The 23,436-nt window shown below is 44.0% G+C and overlaps 1 long non-coding RNA gene across 5 annotated transcripts in view; it reads left to right on the top strand.

Annotated features, from left to right (window-relative positions):
• LOC138831451 (uncharacterized) overlaps positions 1-23,393 on the top strand; it is a 39,893-nt gene extending 16,500 nt beyond the window's left edge. For 3 of the 5 annotated variants that reach the window (XR_011373303.1, XR_011373302.1, XR_011373304.1), the window contains exons 2-4: positions 19,777-19,897; positions 21,280-21,387; positions 23,306-23,393. This is a non-coding gene — a long non-coding RNA (uncharacterized lncRNA). Of the gene's footprint in view, positions 1-7,305; positions 19,898-21,279; positions 21,388-23,305 lie in introns of those variants that run through there. The other 2 variants (XR_011373301.1, XR_011373300.1) reach the window with 2 other exon arrangements.
• Positions 23,394-23,436: the final 43 nt, after the last annotated feature.

The following is a 23,436-nucleotide window of genomic DNA, read 5'->3' as shown; positions in this document are numbered from 1 at the left end:
TGTCTCAGAGAGTGTCACTGGCTCATCAGAGGAGAATAAAACTATAATAAAGTGGTGTCATTCATGGGATGTCCTGCGGACTGTCTAAGGGTGGACGGATTACTGAACCTCAACGTTTCTCCAAGCTGTGGTCCATCTGAGTATCCTTTCTCAGTGTTTTGGGAGCTGTGTTTCTTTTCTTCCCGGGCCAACATTACTCAGAACTGCCGTGCAGAATATGTTTAATGAATTTCAATCTATAAAAGCAAAGGGAAACCCAAGTGCTTTGCTGTGCTCTATTGCCTCAATGTGACAGAATAAAGCATCTGCCAGATTCTTTCAAAGCACAAGAGAAAAGCTTTTTGGTAATAGTCTAGGACCTAAATCTTTCAAACCTGTGGTTACAATGGAAATGGTGCAAGAGGATGTGGATGGGAGAAAGGACAGATGAGAGAATGGGGAATGGGGGTGAGACTGTCCTGGTCTGTGCTGGTCCCAAGGCCAGCTGCCTGCCTGAGCCTCAGGAACAATCAGAGACTAGATAAAAAGGGAGAGAAGCTAAAAATCTGAGAACAGATGTGTTCTTAACCTATGTTTATTAGCTACTTGCCTGAGTAATGACAGAGTATCTCGGAGGCTGCTCTGCCTTTAAGTTGGTAGAATCGAGTTATCAAACAGATGAAATTGACTTTAGGAATAAAGACATGATGAATGAAGGACAAAAGGTAGCATTTAAAGGCCAGTCACTTTAAGGAAGAAGGAGGAAATAGACACTTCTTCATTTTTTCCCCTTTCCTTTAGCAGCACTGAGGTTTGAACTCAGGACCTCCTGCTTGCTAGGCAAGCCCCACCCCAACCATTTCTTTCATTGGCTGTTTTTTGACGTTTCATTTTGACATGTCCTTAATGCACACCGTGCTCCTGGGTCAGACTCATCCCTTCTATCGCTCCCCTTCATCCTCTCTCCTCCTTCCTAAATCAGTCTCACCATGCTTTATTGCTTATTTTCATACACATCGACATAAAACATGGTGAACCCCTTGGCTACCTTTCACCCTCTCCATTCTCCCACCCCTTTGCACTGGCTCCTACACCACAGACAGGACATGTTCCACCTTCCTAATGTTTTTGTTAAAGTTCATGGTACTTGTTCTCAGGAACTTTATTATGGCCCTTCACGCATGCATCTATGGTACTTTAATCAGATTGATCACATATTTAGGTACAGGATTTGGTATGTGTTTACTTATATGTTTATCTTCTAATTCTAGCAACCAAGTATAAGAGTGAATTTGTGTGTGCTGGTTATTTCTGAGCTAGGGTCTCACTTCGTGCCCAGGCATGTGCCTGGACTGTCATCTGCCTGTTTTCTTTAAGTTTCCACTTGTTGTTTACACATGTGTACCACTTTACCCAAATCTCAGTGGCAAAGGTAAGCTGAAAACTTTCCTGCCTAGATCGGTCCTGGCCAATGTTAGCCCTCCAAGTAGTTAGAATTATGGGCATGGACCACCTTCCTTGGCCATTGATTTCCTTATCCCGGACATTTTTTAAGGGACCAGTGAAGTGTCCAGACAGAGAATGTAAGAAGTAAGTGGTCTCTTCGGAGGTGCCATTATATAACATCTTACTACATATCAGGTCTAGTCTAAGAAGCTTACATCATTTGTGACCCTCTTTTTTTTGTGGCATTGTGTTTACCCTTAGGGACAGAAGAGAAAACAGGAGTATTGAGAAGGGAAGTAATAGGTCTAATGTTACAAAGTGAGGGACTTAAAAGCTGGGGTTTAATCTCAGGAAACTTTTCACAACTTTTTATTTTGGCAGTTTGGAGTTCGAGCCTAGGACTTGATGCTTGCTAGGCAGGTGCTTTCCCACCAAGCTACATCTTGAGCCCTTTTTGGTTTGTTGTTATTATTGATTTATTATTGTTATTATTATAATACTGTAACAGTATTATATTATTTATAACATAATATTACATGTTATATTTATAAATGTTATAACTCATGTAGTACCGTAATAAAATACTGGGTCTTAAACTCAGAGTCTAGAACTTTTGCTTGACTTTTCACTCAAAGCTGGTGCACTACCATTTGAGCCACAGCTCCACTTGTGGCTTTTTGCTAATTAATTGGAGATACAAGTGTTTTAGATTTGTCTTCCTGAGCCATGATTCTTGGATCTCAGCCTCCTGAGTAACTTGGATTATAGGTATGAGCCACCTCTGCCCTTCATGCTTAGGCTAGATGGGCCCAGAGGCTATTTTTCTAAAGTCAGTCAAAAGAAAAGTAAGTGTCATGTCACCTTAAATGGCTTTGTGGTATCTGTTTGCTTCCTAGCATCCCTAGAACATTCCATCTGTGTGGTTAGACACACTGGCAAGGCCTAACCCAGACTTTCTTCCTGGGTCTGCCACACTGGGCAGTGGTGAGATCCATGGGTGGTTGTCACTGCAGAGAATTGAGCCTGCAATGTGCAGTTGCTAACAGGTGTGTGGTCTACCAGTGAGCTGCTGCCAGCTTCAGCACATAGGAATGAAGTTAGAAATGTGTGGGCAGCTATGGCCTGGAGAGCCCTGAGGTGCTTCTTGGGGCTGGGTGAAGCCTTGGATGTGGTGTCAAGGCCAACAGGCAGGAGTAGGTGGTTCAGCTGCCAGGAGCTGCCAGGCCTGTCATGGTGAGATGAGGTGTCGTGGGGGGCGGGGTTCTGATGAAGGACAGCAGCTGGACAATTCTCCTGGGAAGGAACCTCCTGCCAGGCTGGCCTGTCCACCTCCTCCATAAAAAGCCAGGTATCCCCAGGGGTCTCTCTGTGCCTGAGTTGGGAGTGGTCATGATGTTTAAGAGATAGAAGGTAGACAAAAAGAGAACATGGCTTATAGCAAGGAAGAAACACAGAGGTTAGAATTGGCTTAGGTGGGCGCTGGTAGCTCACACTGTAATCCTAGCTACTCAGGAGGTTGAGATCTGAGGATTGATTTCAAAGCCAGCTGGTTAGGAAAGTCTTTGAGACGCTAATTAACCCCCAGAAAATGGGAAGTGGAGCTGTGGCTCTAAGTGGTAGAGTGGTAGCCTTGAGCAAAAAAGAGCTCAGAGACAGCTCCCAGGCCCCAAGTTCAAGCCCCATAACTGACCCCCAAATAATAATAATATAAAAAAGAAAGCAACTGGATGTGCATGGGATCAGAATTTATGATGTCAATTCTCAAATTTAGGACAATTTTTGTGAAAGTTGAGAGAGGGAGAGAGAAGCAGAAGGAGGAAGAAGAGGAGAAAGAGGAGGAAGAGGTGTAAGAGAAGACTAACATTCACTTCTAAGGAAGAGGGAGTCATGCCAGCTAATGGCTTATAAACTAAAGATGTAGTTTAGAAACAAACTGCCAAAAAAAAAAAAACCCTAAATGTGGCCATTTTCAGAAACCTCTTTATTTTATGAAAAGTAAGCAAAAATCTTTTTGTTTAGGAAATGTGGTGTCTGGACTTACTGTATTCTGTGAGTTAAATCAAGAACCGTTGGGGAATAGAGCTGAGAAAGAAAGTAAGTTCTTTAAAAGAAAGCTAAATCCTTGAAAATGATGGTTCTTACATGGTGCACTGCTGATAGATTCACATAAAAATGTTTGCTTTAACAAAGAAAGTTTTCTAGGCAGGAACTGATATCTCGTGCCTATTATCTTAGCTATTGAGGAGGCTGAGATCTGCAGATTGAAGTTGGAAGCCAGCCTGGGCAGGAAAGTCCATGAGACTCTTTATTTCCAGTTAATCAGCCAAAAGCTGTCAGTGGAAGTGTGGTTCAAGTGGTAGAGTGTCAGGCTTGAGTAAAAAACCTAAGTGAGAGTACAATGCCCTGATTTTCAACCCCAGTTCACAAAGACACACACACAGACACATACAAAGACACACACACACACATACAAATTCCTAGAATAACTAAAATGAAGAACAAAGACTTGTGTGCTGTAAGGTGATCTTCCTATGGATAACAAGAACAGTGAGTGTGACTTGGGAACTACTGCTTAGATAGAAGCCTGGCCACTAAAGTACTAGTCCTGCAAAACAAACTCTTTTGAGGCTGCAAATGCAGCTTTGGAAACAGAAGGTTTAAGGATTGTGTAAGTTATGAAAACTTACTGAAGCAGTTAAGTAATTGTGATCTGATATTCTAAATCCAAATATTTTCCCATTGAGTGTAGGAATTCACTTTTTAGATTTGTGGAATACAGGGAATAGAACCAGTTTGCTCATCGTAGACCAAAATTTCTTTGAGTCCTTTTCTTTCTGTCATGTGAATGGCAAATTTCTCAGTGAGTGTACAGAATGCTAGCCATGTATTATGCAGGATGTCCCAGTCCTTGAAATTGGGTTGGCAAAGTAGACAGGAATATTTTTGGGTAAAAAAGACAAATGTTCATAAATACGACCACTGGGAAAGACTTCTGACTGAATTTACTAGTCAGACAAGTTGCTCATGTCATCCTGAGGGCTTTATGCAGGCAGAGATAAAGCAGTGGGACTAGACGAGTGTGGTCTGTGCAGAAGCTTTGATCAGGGTTGGCTCCTGGAGAGAGGGCACGAGTGCTCACCTGGTTGATACAACAGCCATGGAGATGGCTGTGGTACTGGTGTCTAGTTTACCATCTGCTGGCTACACAGTGTTCTTCCAAGTTGAGCCTCCCGTAATTCCCAGGAGACTGATTGTGGTCGGAGTGGAGTAACAGTTTTTGTGTTTGTGCCAGCCTGTGGCAGGAGCTGCTTAGAGCCACCAAGCCATAGTACATGTGGTAGGAAATAGGGAACATGCTGATGGATTGAAGCTTTCCGTAAAAATATTTTGCTTTATGTCAGGTGCTGGTTGTTCATGCCTATAACAGTCGCTACTCAGGAGGCTGAGAGTGGAGGATCATGGTTAAAAGCCAGCCAAGCTTATAGAGTCCATGAGACTCTCAACCCCAAGTAACCACCAGAAAATTAGAAGTGGAGCTGTGGGTCCAAGTGGTATAGAGCACTAGTCTTAAGTACAAAAGCTCAGGGATGGGGCTTATTTTTTGAAATGGGGTCTTTTCTTTTCTTTTTTTTTTTTTTGGTGGGTCATGGGGCTTGAACTCTGGGCCTGAGTGCTGTTCCTGAGCTCTTCAGCTCAAGGTTAGTGCTTTACCATTTGAGCCATAGGGCAACTTCCAGGCTTTCTGCTTATGAGGTGGTGAGGAATTGAACCCAGGGCCTCATGCAGGCAAGGCAAGCACTCTACCACTGACCCACCTTTCCAGACTGGGGTCTTAATTTCTGCTGGGACTGGCAGCCAACTGTGATGTTCTCAGTGTACACCTCTGGCCTCTCTTCTTAAAGGCCTTAGTCCTTCCTAACATTGGCACACTGCCAGGGTTGGGGTGTAGGGGGGTGGGGGGTGAAGGTTGAGAGGCTTGGGGGACACATTTAAGCTATCTCCAAACCTAAGAAGCAATTCTAGGAAAGATTGAAAGTATATTGGCTGTTTTTTTGGGTGGGTGGGAGCTGGAGGGGGTGGTAACTGAGTGTTAGATCTCTTCCCTAGTTAGACCTCAATATAAAAATAATAAGCTAAAAAAGTGTCTCACACAAACCCCTCCTTTGTAGTTGGGATTGCCATTGGAGTGGTTCATCTGGGCCAGTCTCTTCCTCTTTGCTTTGTGTCTGGTACCAAGGTGGTACCTGGTAAGGCAAGTTGGCCAGTGAGGGCTTAAAGTTAGGCACTGTGCAAATCCTTCCAAAATGCAGTACCCTCTCTGTGTCTGTCCTCATTGGCAAAGACCTCCCTGCCTCTATGTGGGGCCCCTGGTTCCTCCTCCAGAGGGAAAGTGGGGGGGTGCATCTGGCTACAAACAGGAAGCTTGGCTTCCTGTGCCCCCTCCCCCATGCTGGCACAGTGCTGGGTGGGACCAAGGCTGTTTGCATCTCAGAGCTGCTGGGCCTGCCAGGCTGACTCTTAAATTTAAACACTGCCAGGAGGAGGTATAGAGCCTGGGAATGGGAGAGGTAGCAGGATGCTGCACATTTTGTGTTTTGCTTCTGCCTTTGGATTAAGGACAGACTTTGTTGGTTAAAAAGGGGAGAAAAAGAAAAAAGCTCATCTGGTGAGCAGGGTGAAGTGGTGAATTGCGCTTCTTTTTTCTGTGGAGTCTGTGAGTTGGTGAAAACATAAAAGTGTGGCGAGCATTTGGTTTGAGGTGTTGGTAATGTGCCCTTCCTTTACGTGGGTTTCATCTCTTAGGTTGTATGTGGACTTGGGGACTTGTATGAGGACTGGTGCATCATGTGTGGGCCCGGGGCCCTGGTGGTTGTGCGGAGGAGGTGGGAGTCCTGGGCTTTGCAGCATGTCCCTGCTTGTTCACTGGGGTGTCCTCTCCCTGTGTGGACCAGATGTCCCCTTACTCAGAGCTGCTAAGTGGCTGCAGAGCAACCTTCATTGTCCTGAGGATGGACAGCTCCTCTGAAGTTTTACTTTCACCTTTCCACAAGTTTAGTATCTGGGGACAGGTGCCCAAAGTCATCACTCACTTTTTCCCCCTTTTATGAGAGGCAAGGTTAGCTCTAGAATCTTGTACTACTTTATAGACTGTTTGGTCCCTCTGACCTGCTTCCCTTTTTCCTGGGATGTGTCCCCAGAGGAAGAGGCTTACAGGATTAATAACCTGTGGAATATTAACTCCTCCCTTCCTATGAGAAGTCTGGAGTCTATTTCCTTAAACTTACGAATATGTGTGCACACACATGCACATACAAACAGGGATGCATGCATATATGCCCACACAGCTGCCCACTCATGTGCATATATACATGAATATTCTGAAACGCATGCACACACATGCACACACAGGCTCATATGCACACACATGCCTACATAGGTGCGTGCTCACACACATGTGTACAGAGACACACACAGACACATGCATACACAGATTCATGCACCACGCTCACAATGCCCACACAAATATACACTCACAAAGGCAGATACATGTATATATGCACACATGCACCAATACACATGCACACACAGATGTATTCGTGCATAGATGATTCACACTCGTGTGTAACTAACACAGCTTTTTTGTCCACGAAAGGGCTGAGCCTTGGGAGTCCATAACAGATTTTCCAAATTTCATCCTAGGTCATTGTAATGATGCTTACTTTCCCCCATGTCAGCAGTGGCTTTCCATTTGCCACATAGGAAGGAGGGTCTCTGTGGGCATGAGCTGTGATTATGTTCTGTGCAGGTTGCTGCCACCCTATGGTGTGATGGCTGCTGCTGTTTCTTATGGATGTGACTAGGCTCTGAGGTTTTCCTGGAGGGAGGCTGGGCCTCTCATTCTTGGCCAGGACCATCATATCTATTGCATGATTTTTGTCAAGTCCAGAAGTTGGGAAAAATCTTAGCCCAGCTTATATCTTTATGAAGTGCTCCTCAGCCAGATGTCATGGCTCAAGCCTGTAATCCTAGCTATTTGGGAGGTGCAGATTGGGGGATGGTACTTTGAGGCCATAAAAGTTCTTGAGACCCATGCAGTCAATCACTGGGCTTGGTGGCACATGCCTGTCATCCGTGAAGGGAAGCACCAATAGGAGGATCACAGTCTACATTGATTGGGACATAATTGAGACCTCACCTTGAAAATAAACTGCAGCCTGGTGCTGGTGGCTCATGCCTGTAATCCTCTTTACACAGGAGGCTGAGATCTGAGGATCATGGTTCAAAGCCAGCCCAGGCAGGAAAGTCCATGAGACTCTTATTTCCAATTAACCACCAGAAAATTGGAAGTGGCACTGTGGCTCAAGTGGTAGGGTGCTCACCATGAGCTGCAGAACTCAGGGACAGCAACAGGGCCCAGAGTTCAGCCCCATGACCAACAAAAACAAACAAACAAAAATAACACTGCATCAAGCAACTGTTGGAGTGACTCAATTGGCTGAGCACTTGTTTAGCCAATGGGAGGCCCTGAGTTCAAACCCCAGCACCACCAAAGAAAACTTTTTCTCTCCTCTCTCAGTGAATACAGCTCATTACAGAGATTTCCTATTATTCTAGCAACTGAACTGCAAAAAAAGTTGACCATGAGTCAAGCCATTTGATTCCACCGAAGTACATAGGTTAATATTCTTGACAGGAGCAGTCTGGGTGTCAGTCTGACTTAGGAAAGCCATAGGGTCGGCTCCACACCTGTGTTACCAGCTTTTTGTCATTGTGACAAAACACCCAGATCAGCCAAACCCTAAGGAAGAAAGGTTTATTTCGGTTTCAGGGATTTGGGTCTTGGTGTCTTGGCCCCTTGCCTTTGGGCCTTGTGGCAAAGCAAGTCCTCATGGTGGAAGCACAGGATGGAGCAAAGCTGCCTACTTTATGGTGGCCGGGAGGCAAAAAGAGAGGAACAGGAAGGGGTGGGGTCCCACCATCCCTTAGACAAGTCTCCAGTGACCTGACTTCCTTCCACTAAGCCCTTCTTGCTAAGGTTCTAGAACCTTCCAGGCTGCCATCAGACCTAACACGTAGGCCTGGGGGCGGGGAGCTGTCAGAGTTCACACTGTAGACAGTCAGTGGCTTGAAGGTCATTTCCAAAGACATCCCTGGAGTTCTGAACTCTCTCCACTGCCTTAGGAGGCTCAGGGGAGGCTTTACAAAGATTGGCTTGTGATTTTTCCCGAAGGAAGCTACAGACTTTTTAGGGATAGGATTCTGGATGAGGATGCTGAGTGAACAGTTGCCAGAATGTGGAAGAAATGTGTGAGACCTTCCTGCTGGCTTAAAAGGAATACTTAAATGTTTGTTTGTTTGTTTCTGTTAACCCATATTTGATGAAGCAGAGTGAGCACAGCAGACCTGTGATGGAGCTAATGTTCTTGCTACAGATGAGACTAAGCTGCAGTGATTTTAAGAGACATTGAAGTATAATTGGGTCTAGAAAAGGCCTGGGCAGCACTGATGCACTGCAGAGCCTGTGTGGGGCCTGAGCTGGTGCAGAGGCTGGATAGGACATAGCTTGAAACCTCAGTGTTGGTGATGGTGATATTTGCATTTGGAGCATTCACTGGAAAGAAAGGTGCTCACTGATGGAGTCAGCTTATCTCATTTAATTCTCACTGTAGCCCTTTAACTAGTAGTACTCCTGTTTCATATGAGAAAAGTTCACAATTCAGAGAGGATGAACTTATGGAAGGTGGTGGATCTCAGCAGAGGCTGGAGTTGAATGGAAAGATGGCCTGAAGTTCTCTGAATTGTGCTTGGAAGGGGGTGTCCTTTTGTTAGAAGATTAGAAAAGCTTTGGGATGGGCATTCACTATAGCTCCTAGCTCCTTAGGAGGCTGCAATCTGAGGATCTTAGTTCCAAGCCATCCTGGTAAGGAAAGTTCATGAGACCTTTACCTCCTGTTAACCAAGAAACTGCCAGAAGTGGATCTGTGGCTCAAGGGGTCTCCCATGAGGGAGGATCCTAGACCACCACCTCGCAGAGCTCTCAGCCCCACATCTCCCATTCATTGATCATGAAAGCAGCCGCTCTCAGGTACAGGCTCTTACACCTTTAGGAAGAGGAAGGGAAGGCAATCTGACCCCCATCTTCCAGGTTCATTTGCAGGATTCTTGAGGTAAAACCTCAGGAGGGCACTTTCAGGAAAGAATGATTTCCCTCTACATTGTTATATAGATTGTAGCAATAGCAGATCTTTATATCTGAGGAAAGAGCTACAATGAAATACATAGGAAGATTAAGAAGAGAGGTGTGAGAAATGAATTGATAGGTATGAGTTTCTTTAATTTCAGAGGGAAAGTGAGCCTTTACAGGTTAGGTATGACATAGCTTAGTCATATGCGCAGTTTGCCACAGCTTGTAAGAGGAATGTCTTTTTGTGTGTCTGTGTGCCATTACTGAGGTTTGAACTCTGGGCCTCCTGCTCTTGCTTAGATTTTTCGCTCAAGACTGGTGCTCTACCACGTGAACCACAGCTCCATTTCTGTACTTTTGCTGGCTAACTGGAGGTAAGAGTCTCATGAACTTTTAGTTCAGCCTGGCTTTGAACCGTGATCCTCTTATCTCAGCATCCTGAGTGGCTGGGATTACTGGCATAAACCACTGGTGTCTGTCTTAAGGCAGATGGCATAAGAAATCATGACATATGTTACTGAAGGAAAGTGCTGAGGGTTTTCCTCTTCAATATTCTTAGGAAATTGCCTGTCATGGGGAAAGATATCTGTGTGGGGCAGAGAGCCTGGAGTCAGGAAGAGGCAGACCTGGATCCTTTTTCAGTGTCATAGGATTGAGACTCTAATGTAGGTAGTGCTTGAAAATCTCCCATTCTTCCCCTGCAAGATAGGAACATTCAACACAGACTTGTAGCCTCCCTTTCCTATGAATTATAAGTAGAAAAGTGTACAAGTTTCCAAGTGTTCATAGCCAGCCCACAAAGGAACTCCAAAGCATCCTTGGATTTGGCGAGTTCTTTCAATGGGACACCTTCCAGTACTGATATACACTACTTGACAATTAGTGAACATGTTCTAAAATCCTCTCCTAAGCAGGAAGGTGACTGTCCTTGCCTCTTTTGCTTATGCACCTGTTCACCGGTTAGAACAGCCACAGGAATGTGGCAAGCCAGTGAAAACCAACTGCTTCCTGATGAAACCAGATTCCCTAAAAGTGTTGTCTGTTCTTGCCAAGAGCCAAATCCTCCAGCGGAAGCAGGAAAACCACATGAGTTTCCCAATTAATGCTACGCATGTGTTCTGACTTATACTAGACCCCTGAGGCCAAAGTAAAGCACATGAAAATTTAAAAACCAACCTGATGAATTAAGTCAATAATATCCAGCCTGTTGGATAAATTCCCTGTGGAGATTTAAAACTAAGGTTCTTTCAGGGCTGAATTAAGACGATGATGAAGAAGGCATCCATGTTTCTTCATTGATTTATTTCTCTGGACAGTATGAGTGTCATCAATAATGAATAAATCCTGTTTTGCTTGTGTGGTGTTTCAGGTTGGGGCTGAGGATGCATCTGATGCTGATATCAAGGTGGGCCCCTCTACTTTGGCTGAGCCTGGCTTTGTTCTTGTTGGCCAGATGTCCTAAGCATCAGAGCTTATGAGTCTAACAAGGGCACAAATACTTCAGTTGCACAATACACTAGGGTTGTAAACTGCACTTTTTAAAGGTTACCATTTGGATGGGGACAGAGATACCCCTTGTCTGTATTTGTGGAGAGTAGATTGGCTTCTTGGTCTTACTCAGGACTGATCCACCCACCCATCACTTCTGGTCCTGCTCCTTGTAGTTAAACCCCATAGTATATTTGCAAACTCCAAGCACTAGGCCAGTTTTGGGCAATGAAAGTGACTTAATCCTCTGGCTAGCTCTGTTCTGCTGAAGTTTGTGATACCTGGTGGTTTTCATTCCTGCCTGTTGGGAGAATATTCTGAAAGATCCATCACAGTGCCCAGTTTTGAGAAAGACTTTACTTTTCTCCTCCTACCTTTGATGCTTCATTCATTGGCTTCAGATTCAAATCCTGAAGAAGCAGGGGGTGAATTGAGGTATCAGCTTCCAAAGTCTTGATTCTGTATTCTCTGCTTTGTTATGTGGAGAGAATCCTCACAGGAAAAGGTTTATGGTATGTGGAGGGTGACCCAAATGAACCGTGATAAAAATTTGATAAGGTTGTTGGCTGGAGTACAGAGGTTTCTGAAGGGTACTAGTGACATTGAGCCTTCCTGGCTGATAATCGCCAAGTATGTGTGCCCTGGGAGATCACAGAGTTGGTGCTAGGTCAGGCAGAAAGAGAGTCACGTAGATCTGGTATTTTGTGTCTGTTTTTCTCTGCCAGTGGGCTGATGTGTTGGCAACAAATTCTGGCTGTTGTCAGAGATCAGAACATCTGTGCTCCTTTGCAGACAACTTTGGATTTTAAACTATTTGGAGGAAATTGTTCAACTTAGCCTCTCACTCTGCCTCCTCAGTAGACAGCTAAGCCTGGTGCAGAGTATATTTAGGCCTAAGGAAGACGTGGCTAGGAATTCTGCGTTGTGCTTATGCCCTGATATTAGGAGGTTCCAGCTCTGAAATGTCACAGCCAAGTGGGCAGACTGGATGGCTTGGCTGGAAACAGGAACAAAAGATGCCAAGTGAGCTAGGTAATTTGGACTTGGACGTGCCAAGAGAGCCATAAAGACTGGCAGGACTTGAGAGTGGTTCATTCTTGGAAGACATTGCTTTCCTCCTTAGTTACCTAGGTAAGGCTAAATGCTGTTTCAAACAAAAGAAAAAAAAAAGACCCTCTTAGACTAATTACATTCAGCAGAGTATACTACAGAGCAATTAAAAACAAAAGAAAAAGAAAAAATAATCGTTAGCCCTGAGTCACAAACAAGTTAGGAGAACTTGGGGCCTGCCTGATTAGACAGAAGTCAAAATTAGATATCGACAGGTTCTAATTGGTGACAGCATAATTGTCTAATTAGTTATGTTTGACATTATTCTAATGAGCTATCTGTCCTTCTGCCATTAACTGAAGTCAGGGCTGCCAGGATAGGCCAAGAGCTCCTTCTTGGATCTATTCGCTTATTTATTAACACGAGTGAGTCCATTACTGGTTTCATCTGTTCCAATCAGTGTCCTCTTAAGAATTTTATCCAATAAAATGACCCCAAACTATTGATGTAGTGCGAATGGGGCTGTTCAGGGGCATTGCCAACCTGGGGCCTACATTCTACTTGTGTTCCTTGAAGTTGTGGCAAATTCCAAGGTGCCTGGGAAATGTGTGGCTATGGAAAGTGCCATTGGCATAGTGCACTTAGCATTATGTTTGCCACAGCCCCCCAGTGGTCTTGCTAGACAATGGATCTAGGGTTGCAGGGCTTGCAAGAAAATAACACCAAAGTAGTGACAAAAGGAAACAAAAATGACCTAGAGTGAGAATGGCAAGGGCTCAATCATGGAAAGGGTTTTATAAGCTGGATGGCAAATGCACCCCTGTGCCTAGATGATCATATTTAAAATGTGTTTGTCCCTGGCTCAAAGCCTAATAAAACTGCTGTCCTGCTGTTGGCCATGCCAGGACAGCTCTGCTGGGTAAAATCGCTCCGGCTTTTCTAGGAGGCAGTTTGTCCATGTTGGGACTGTGAACTTGGCCTATGTGGTTTCCCCTGTGATCTGTCTAGATGACAGATCCTAGCCTGATGGGGACCCAGCTAGTGTGCTGGTCCATGTACTTTGCCCTCCCTGACCTGAATGCTCTCCTTCCTCCTATTTAATGGGTGAAACCAGAGCACATGCCTCAGAGCTGCTGGTAAGATGACTGGGAGCAAGGTGCAGAAAGTTCCAGGACATAATGTAGTGCCTGGAACTTGGTAAAAGTTTCAAGGGTTTTATCTTGCACTCTGGACAAGGATTTTTGTTTAAAGAGTTTGACTCTGCTTAGCTGTGTGGGAAGAAATGAAAACAGCCTAGTTTTCCAGTGAGAAGTAAATGGAAATGTGATTGTCTTCCTGCATTCAGTTTTAGAGCAATGACTGAAGCATTTTGTGCAAGGGAAGATGCCTATAAGGACAAGCCATGTGGTTTGAAAGAGTGTGGTCTCAGTTCCATAAACGATGAGCAAAATAATATGAAGATGTTAGCATAGTCATATGTGGGTGACAGACGGTCTTTCCTGCATCTAGCCCACAGTGTGCAATTATTAATGACAAAGTAATGATACTGACCCCTACAGTTCAATAGACAAGGAAATCTTAAGTTTGCTGAACTGTTTCTCAGTATAGTCACACAGTATGAGGTTTCTTCCTTGTAACAACTAGGATATAGATAAAAACAGCAACAACACACTTTACCTTTTATTAAAAAGCAATTAAAATAAATCCAACTCGACAGTAAATTAAAGCCCTGGAAATTATTCGCACCTCGCATAGCACAGTCACAGCACTCTTATCTTCTAACACTTCCCTGACTTGGAAGTGCTGCTTATAAATACTCAGTACTTCTCTCTTCCCCATTATTGTAATTTTCTCTTCAGATGTTGATGTTGTGGCAGTATTGGGGCTTGAATTCAGACCCTGGATGCTGTCCCTTAGTGTTCTTGTTCATGGCTGTTACTCTACCCCTTGAGTCGTGCCTTCGATTCTAGAAGTTGTGTTATGGACAGAGGTGGATGGTAGTGGAAAACGGTGAAGTGGACTGTAATTAGAAAAGAATCTTCTCTCTGGAGCACAAATTATGTACATAGTTGCGCATCACTTAACCAATCCAATATTCATCAATCATCCATCATTTGGTGGTGAACGAATGAGTCCTAGGTGTGGACGATACCTGTGTACCTGTACAAACCTGGTTGTTTCAGGTCAGGTACTCTATGTGGTCTCTGGATGCAGTAAGTAGGGGGAAGTGGCATACAATTGAAATCCTAGCCCTTAGGAAACAGAGGCAGGTCGATTGAGACCTTGAATACTGCCTGAGCTACACTGCAAGACCTTGTTAAAAACAAGCAAACAAAATATTTTTTAACAGCACAGAAAAATGCAACAATAAACACAAATATGAAGCTGTGTCCATAGAATGGGTGCTGATTTTTTTTTTAATGGAAGAAGAAACATGCTGTAAGGGCTGGAAAGTACCAGGTAGTAAGCACATAAAGGAGCAAAGGCATTCAGGGCACAGCAGGGTGGTGTGCTTATAGAGTGGAGAGAGTGCTGGCTTTCCATGGTACCTGCAGGCACCTGGCCTCTCACTTGTCATCACAGACACTGAGGCCTGCCTTGCTGTTTGAGCCTGGGACATCAGTGGGTGGTAGGAATTTCCCAGCTCTGTTACCATCTTAACATATCCTTCTTTACCTCATGACTGAGGTGTTGCCAGGCAGCTGATAAGGTGCCAGGGCCTGAATCCCCAGGCAGGGCCTCACAGTGGAGGAAGACTCAAGCTCCCTCCTCAGTAGTCACACAGCTGCAGCCATGCAGGGACTTTGTTCCCCTACCATGCTGAGAAGTGCAGACTGTGGAGGTGCTTGTTGAGTGCCTTTGATAAAGCACAGCAAATTACTACAGACCAGACAAGGAAAAAACTATGCTCACTGATCATAAGAATCTTTCTCTCAACAGTCTTAAACTCGGGGTCTCAGGAGTTCTCACTTGGCTTTTTTCATTCAAGGCTGGTGGAGTTCTATTACTTGACCACACACACCTCCACCTCTGGCTTTTGGATGGTTAATTGAGGATAAGAGTCTCACGGACTTTTCTGCCTGGCCTGGCTAGGAATCATGATCCTCAGACCTCAGCCTCCTGAGTAGCTAGGATTACAGGTGTGAGTCATCACTAGTACCCAATATTTTGGTAGACTGTGTTTATGAAAAGATACCTTTCAACACAATAGAGAAATTAGACAAGAGAATGCATTACCTCTCTCTTATTTCTTCATTTATTTTCACAGCATGCTATTTAGTAAATGTTTTATAAATCTACATACATACATACATATATTATTCAGTAGTTGTACAAAGAGATTTCAATTCAGCATTTCAATTGAGGTCAGTTTATGACCTCCCTCTAAGACCCTTAAGGGTCAAGACTCAGCAAAATTAATTGTTGCTGAAGGAACTCTGAGAAGGCAAAAATAGAAAAATAGAAAATTTTCTCCACGATCGCTCCACGGTTACAATTCATTGTGCCACTCATTGTGGGAAACAAAAATGTGTGTACCTTCCTGCAGTGATTTCTTTTCAAACCAAGAAAGTGTGGTAGATGGGAGAAACCAGGTTTAGATTGGCATGGTAAGTAGAAGCCAGAGGGTTTTATTTATTTACAGAGATGTGTGGTAAAGGAGAATGAACCTCTGAGTTACTCCATTAACAGTTCAGGATAACTGTGGGATTTCCAATGTAGAATCTTGGTGAACTGGAATTGGTTGCTGCATCTCAGCTACTTCTTGTCCCTACTTCCAGTTGCAGCTGCCTTCCCCCAGCCCCATTTCATTTCATTATGAAACTGTCTAAGTAGGAGTAAACGCCCAAGCTTCTACTCAGCAGACAGCATGGAGTAGAGAAGGCATCAGGGAACACTGACTGCTTCCTCCTCCTCTTATCCTTGTGTCTTCTGCACTTAACCACAGGATCCCAGTAAGGAGAGTGTTAGAAAATGTCAGAGAAGATGAGCAGGCTTAAAGATTGCAGCAGTGTTTCACCTCTATAATGCTATGAAGATCACGGTTCAAAGACAGCCAGGTCAAGAAAGTACATGATACATTTATTTTCAATTAACCACCAAAATGCTAGAAATGGGGATGTGGCTCACATAGTAAAGCACAAGTCTTGAGTGAATAAGCTAAGAGACAGTGTACAGATCCTGTGTTCAAGTCCCAGTACCAGCATAAAATGAAAACAACAAAGCTTACATCCTTTCTCTCTTTCAGCTAAAAACTCTTTGCACTGCCATCCTCTGTATGATGCATCTTTATCTGCTTCTTTCCAACATGAGGCCCACTGGGTTTAATTTTCCACCAAAACATCAGGTTGCCTTGTCTTAGGCTTGGAGGTCTCAATGAGAAGGCATTGTCTATCTCTTATGCTAGATTTTGCTTGTTTGGATCAAGAAAGTGATGATAAACCTGGAACACTACCCCACTTAGATCCATCTGTCATTCATTCATGCGTGCATACATTCCTTAATTCATTCAAGGATTATAACATGAGGGGCTATATGTGAGTTGAGGGATGAGGAGGTAGAGTAGGAGGTATAAACAGGCCTCCAGCCCCTCTCCCTGTGCCTTTTATTCATAGCGTAGTGGAGAGTCAGAGACCCAGGCTGGAAATAAATAGGTGCATCTCAAATAGGAGTTCATTGAACTCCTGTTGTGCCCATGGAACCGGATCAAATTTCAAGTGGATACAAGGTATTACTGAGCTGCTTCCTGTCTTGCAAGCAGTTCAGACTTTAGTTGAGGAGAAAGGACAGGTATCTCATTTAGCAAAATCTCCCATAATGGGAAGTTTACCTTCATCTTCCTGTTAGTGACATGACATAGACCCTTCCCAGAAAAGGAAAGTAGAGGTGATCCAGGCCAGATTAATTACAGGAGAAATTTTAGAAGAACTAGAAGGCTGGAGAGTTGCTGGCAAGGACTCTGCCTTGTGAGCTGTGTGCTGCCTAGAAAACTGTGTCTGAGTCTGTGTAGGACACAGTTTCTTCATTTTCCAAATGGAGATGATACCAAGGACCCTGTAGCATATTGAATTTTCCAAAGATAGCCATGCATGGATCTCTGGACACACATTTCCCACACTGCTCCCTTTTTACTCCTCTCACCTTGTGGTAGGGTTGATGTGTCTTCTCTTTGGTCTCCAGGATTATGTTGTGACAGCCTTGACTGACAGACAGACTGTAGTGAAATCGATTATTATATTCCTAGCAAAGCTCTATGATCAAAATGCTAAGCACCTAGACATGTATTGCTCTTGGAATCCAGCCGCCATGCTGTGAGGAAGCCCACACCCATGTGGGAATCATTGAGCCCTGTGGCCCTCAGGCCTGGCTGAGCTCTTGGTAAATGCCTGGGACCAATCCTGACCATGTGAATGACGGTCTTGCAAGTGGATCATCCAGAAAGCCTGGGTTTAGTTGACTCTGCTTGAACACAGACCAACCCTGGCCCTTTTCTAAGAGGACTAAAACTATTGTTATTGTTTGAAACTACTGGGTTTAGGATTGTTTCCATGCAGTAATATATAAGTGAGATGCTTGTCAGAGAAAGTCACTAAGGAGTGTCCATGAAATAATGCCTGTAAATCAGCACGAACCAGTAATGATAGCTTTTAAAATAATTTGTGTTACTAATAAGTAAGTTTTAATAGAAATCATCAATAGTATCCAGTAGGTTTTAGGGAACTTTATTTGTTATGTGCAAAACCCTATTGTGTGTGAGCTTCCTGGAGGTGCTTTCTGCCGAGATTCTGCTGAGCTCTATGTTCTTTACTGGGTCAGAAAATTATTTGGTTGTCTTTTTTTGGGTCCGGTTGTGGGGCCTGAACTCTGGGCCTGGGCGCTGTCCCTCAGTTCTTCAGCTCAAGGCTAGCGCTCTACCACTTGAGCCACAGCACCACTTCTGGCTTTTTTCTTTCTGCTTATGTGGTGCTGAGGAATCGAACCCAGGGCCTTAGGCATGCAAGGCAAGGGCTCTACCACTGAGCCACCTTCCCAGCCCAATTACTTGGTTTTTAAAGTCTTTTTTTTCCCCTTTTGTTTTTCTTTTCTCTTCTTTGTTTTCTTTTCTGATTCTCAGGAATGATCTATATATTGATCAACTTCTTATTTTATCTGTTCTTTGCAAAAACATAATAGGAGCTATACAAGTACTATTTATCCCTTTAACTGCTGTGAATTGGATACTAGAGTTTGTATCTGGAATATCGTATAAGGCTCATGTGTGAAAGGCCAAGTGACAAGTCAGAGGCACTAGGAAAGAGAAGTGGAACCTTCAGGAGGAAGAGCCTGATGGAAGGGAAGGTAGGTCAATGGTGGGGCGTGGGGAGCAGCTTGCTCTTGAAGTGGATCCTGGGATCTTGAGCCCTTGTCTTTTTCTCTCCTTGGCTATTATGTGTATACTCCCACTATGGTGGTACTCCTTGCCACAGACTTGAAAGCAAAGGGCCAAATGACCCTGAACTGGAACCTCTAAAACTAAACTGAAATAATACCTTTCTTCTGTATAAGCTGATTCACCTCAAGTATTTGTTTTAGCAATGCAAAGAAGACTAAGCTGTTAGACCACCCAAGTGCATTGTGTACTTCCCTTATACACCGCTAGACATGGAAATTGTTTTTAATTCCACCAAAAGAAGCATTCTGTAATTCATATTTTTATGTATTTAACCCAGACGGGTTATCCTAGACTCTGAATAAAGGCCCTGTTGAATTTGTTCAACTTTATTCTAGTAAGTGAATTGTTCTCCACACAGGTTATGCTAATTTACACTTCATTTAGCATTGTGTATGTGATCTTGGTCATTCCATGTGTTTTTGTGCGCATGTGTATTCTGATACTGGGCCTTGAACTTGGGACCTTAAACTTTCTCTTGGCTTTTACACTCAAGGTTTGTGTTCTGTCACTTAAGCCATACCTCCACTTCTGGCTTTTTGATGGTTAATTAGTCATCAAAGACTCATGAACTATCCTGCTTAGGCTCACTGGGAAACCCTGCTACCTCAGATCAGCCTCCTGAGTAGCTGGGATTACAGGCACAAGCCACCAGTATCTGGCTTATGCCATATTTTTGTTGATGCATGGTATTGTTGTATTCTTTGCGCTTTTCTCATTTGAAGGGTGAACCTGGCATTTTATTGTATTCTACCTTCCTTTTTGCTGATGACTAGTGAGTCATGTTATCATATTGGGAGGACCTTTGAGACCATCCACTCAACATTACCTCTTAGAGATGCCAAAACCAAGAATGAGACTGTTTCCTTATTTCCTTACTACTTTTTCTTTTCTTTCCTAAGGAGGTTACATTTAACCTCCTCTGCCCCTTGTTGTTCTAGCCTACTGAGTTCAGCATCTCATCCAGTAGTAGAAGTGTTGGGTACAGGCAGCAAAGGTGGAAAATTACAAGGAGAGAAAATGATGACACTTCAACAGCACAGATTTCCCCCTGGCCATCAGTATTTTTTACCCCAAGAACAAGCTTGTTTCCCATATTTGTGATCTTCTTTGTGTTTGACACAGGATCTAGATCTCAGGGAGGGAGGTCAAATGTTTGCAAAATGATGGAACGGACTCTAATGCACTACGTGGCTTACAGGGTCCTCATCGCAGGCTGCAAATACTTCTGAGGCCAAGAGGTATCTCATCTCTGCAGCTTGCACTGCCTTTCCTGCTTCTGCCTGTGGCTGCTGTCAACTGGGAACGACTGATAAGGAGCAGTAAGTATTGGCTTTGTCCTTATAGGGATGGGTTCCCTAGCACATTTTGCCTGATGCTCTGGAGGTTAGCCCTCTTGAGTGCAGCCTCCCAGAGGCCAGCTGTTGGGACCAGCTAGGTCATGATGTCGTAGTATGGAGTAACATGTGTACTGGCCCTGGAGGGCCGTTGGACACTTGCTCGTCCTTTGTAAAGCTTTTGTATTGCAAGACATTATTGGGCTGTGATTCAGCCAGTCTTGTGTTTTCACTACCATCACACCAATAACTATCTTCCTGACTCCCTAATTCCAGTGAAGGAGCCTGACATTGAGTCCCAGAGGGCCTGTCCCATATGATTCCCGTTTCCCCAACACACAGGCAAGTGTGATTGCTTGGTACTTTTCCAAAGATGTGAAATAAAAGAACGCATTGTGAACAGAGTAGCATTGTGATCCTTTTTTCTTTTTGTGCCATTCCTGTGGCTTGAACTCAGGGGGAAGGCACTATCTCTGAGCTTCTTTTGCTCAAGGCTAGCACTCTACCACTGGAGCCACAGCTCCACTTCTGACTATTTTTAGTAGTTAATTGGACATAACTATACTACCTGGGCTTTACTATCTGGGCTGACTTTGAACCTTGATCTTCAGATCTCAGCTTCCTGAGTAGCTAGAATTATAGTTGTGAGCCACTGGTGCCTGGCTCTGTGTTCTATTTTATTTTATTCTAGATAATTTGTGTAACTCAAACAACCTGTGAGCCTGTTTGTTTTACATACAGGGAAACATCACACCTTGATATGAAAATTCCACCACACATCAAAAACTGTTAACATCTTACTTGTACAACAATTTAAATAATGTTTCTCAGTGATCCTGAAGACATGATCATTTGATAAATCATGGTTCCTTCAGTTTTAATAGAGTCACACATTATCTCCCTTCCTCAGGTCATAGGTGTGTGTGTGTGTGTGTGTGTGTGTGTGTGTGTGTGTGTGTGTGTGTGTGTGTGTGTAACTGAATCCTTTCCAGAACCCAGATTAACCCCTTGTGGGCTCTCAGACACTTCTGAAGTTTCATGGTGTCTTTGGAGACAGGTGGCTACCGTCGTGCTTTCTTAGAGTTTTATTTGTTTTGAGCTTCCACCTGGAGTCTCCTTCAGCTGGCACGTGGGTGGAGGTGTGCGGAGAGCCTAGACACCTGGCCAGGATAGTACTTGTTTCTGTGCTGGTCCAAGGATCGCAGAGTAGCTTGGATTACAGTAGTGAGACACTGGGACCTTGCTAAGAGAAATATTTCTAAGGGACACGTGTCCTGTCCTTTCCTGAGGCTGACACAGCCTCTCAAGATGTGCACCTGTACCCAGTACTTCAAATTGGCATGTGTAACCGATTTTTGTCATGACAGGAAAAGTCATACAGGAAGAACACAGAGAACTCTTGATGGAGGAATTTGCAATCCTGCAAAGAGAAGTCCTGGGGAAAGAACTGCTCAAAGGGTCCCTTCTCTTCACAGGTCAGTTTTAGTCTGCAGACTCATTGAACACTCAGCTCCTTTCCTTGTCCGGGAAATTAGAGGAACATTGGCTGGGTGCACAGTATTTCATGTATTGTACATTGGATCATTTATTGTATGGTAGTCATTCTTTGAGCAAGAATAGGAGAAAAGGACCCTGTTAGAGATACCTGCTCTTGTGCTTGGATGAATGCTCATATGGGTATCAGGACCATCTGAGTGGCTTTTATTAGAGAAGGAAAATCTTTAGGATCCTGGACTTCAATGGGTGATAAGATGCTTTATCTCCTCATGAGTTTCAAAACAATGGAATATCATTGTCCAGATGTTTGAAAATGATATAGGAGACTTATGACAAGGAGTATAACAATATGTGTCAGAAACTCACATAATAGCCAAGTAAAGTTGGTAATTATTACCTTCAGAACAGGTAAAGCAATAGAAGGTCACAGGCATTGAGCTCACATACCAGTCAGGACCAGGTTAGATTCAGTTTGTGGCAGGAGGTGGTAGGAGCTGTTGTGTAAGGTGTTCAGAGGAGATGGACTTCAGGAGATGGTGAGCAGCCTGGAGGGAGCTGATTTTGCTTCTAAGTTTGATGCTTCATTTAGGTCCTAGTGCCTCCATGAATTGTTATGTGTGCTTCCTTAGAATTTTTCTGTGTGTCAAGGCTGGGGCTTGAGCTCAGGGTCTGTGTGCTCTCCCTTAGCTTTTCCTCACAGGGCTAGCACTCCACCATGTGCCACAGCTCCATTTCTGGCTTTCTGTGGTTCATGAACATGAGCGTCACAGACTTTCCTGACCCAATGGACTTCACACCATGATTCCAGATTGCAGTCTCCCAAGTAGCTGATTCTAGACATGAGCTGCCAGCACCCAGCTACAACTTGTATATGTCATTCTCTAGAACACGCTCATTGTTTTAAGTGTTAATGTCAGAATCATAAGAAATGATTGACAAATTTAATATAACGTATATGAAGTCTTAAGTTTAGGTTTTGTTTAAGATTTGGGCTAAGGACGAAGATGAGCAGTCAGTTTCATAATCAGGCAGAAATTCTAGTACATACACTCTCCAGAGTGTGGTTTTGTGAAGAGAGAAGGGAATATTTAGCACTCCATCAACTTGATGCTCTTGAACTAGCTGACCAGTGTTGCTGTTTTCTCTATTTCCATTTTCATGATGTGCGCCATTTCACATGGAGTTGATAAGAATCTGGGTTTCAGGAGCTTAGCAGACCATGGTTGTTCTCCTCTTGCCAGAAGACTTTAACATTATTGGCAGCAGTGGCAAATGACTCAGGACTCTCTACCTGCTACACATAAGCTATGCCTCAGCACCTTTGGCTTTAGTTTGTTTGTCAGAGGGTCCTGAACATTTACCTGGTGCCAGATGCAGTCAGTGACCTTCCTAGTCCTGCCTGTGAGTACTGGGACCACAGGCCCTTATACTTTGATATAGACTTTGATATAGAACCTCAGTAACTTTTGTCCAGACTGCTGGTCTTGAACCACACTCCTCCAGTGTCCATGTCCCAAGTAGCTTGTATTACGGTTTGCTCTACTGTGCCTGGATGGTGGGTGACTTTAAATCATTTATTGTAGAGGCGTTTTTTTTTTTTGGGGGGTGGGTGGAGGGTAGCTGTCTTCCTAAGTACATGTAAACTTCCTATATTTAAAGCCTAGAACTTTTCATCATACTGTTTAGCTGAATTGTGTGCTATTGCCAGGAGCATGTCTCATTTTACTAGCAAAATTGAAGTTCAAACCTACAAGAGGCTTTCTTATTTGAGGCTACATTTGGCTGCCTTGTAAGGCAAGGTCCCTGTGTCCATGCGCTCTCCCATGCACCTGGGTCCTGCTCTTTGTCAGGCATTCTCTACTTCCTAGTCCTCACAGCATTTGTGATTGCCCACAGCTGGCCAATGGACGAAGAGCAGTTTGGCTTTCCTGCATTCAGTGGCATCTCTCGCCTGACCTGGCTGGTATCCTTGGGTAAGCATTTCCTGGTGTCTGCTACTTTGGCAGAGCAAGAAGAGGAACAGTATA

The sequence above is a fragment of the Dipodomys merriami genome, unplaced genomic scaffold, assembly GCF_024711535.1.
Source record: "Dipodomys merriami isolate MVZ:Mamm:240054 unplaced genomic scaffold, mDipMer1.0.p SCAF_1964, whole genome shotgun sequence".
NCBI classification, from domain to species: domain Eukaryota; kingdom Metazoa; phylum Chordata; class Mammalia; order Rodentia; family Heteromyidae; genus Dipodomys; species Dipodomys merriami.
This window is presented reverse-complemented; position numbering and strand designations above follow the sequence as displayed.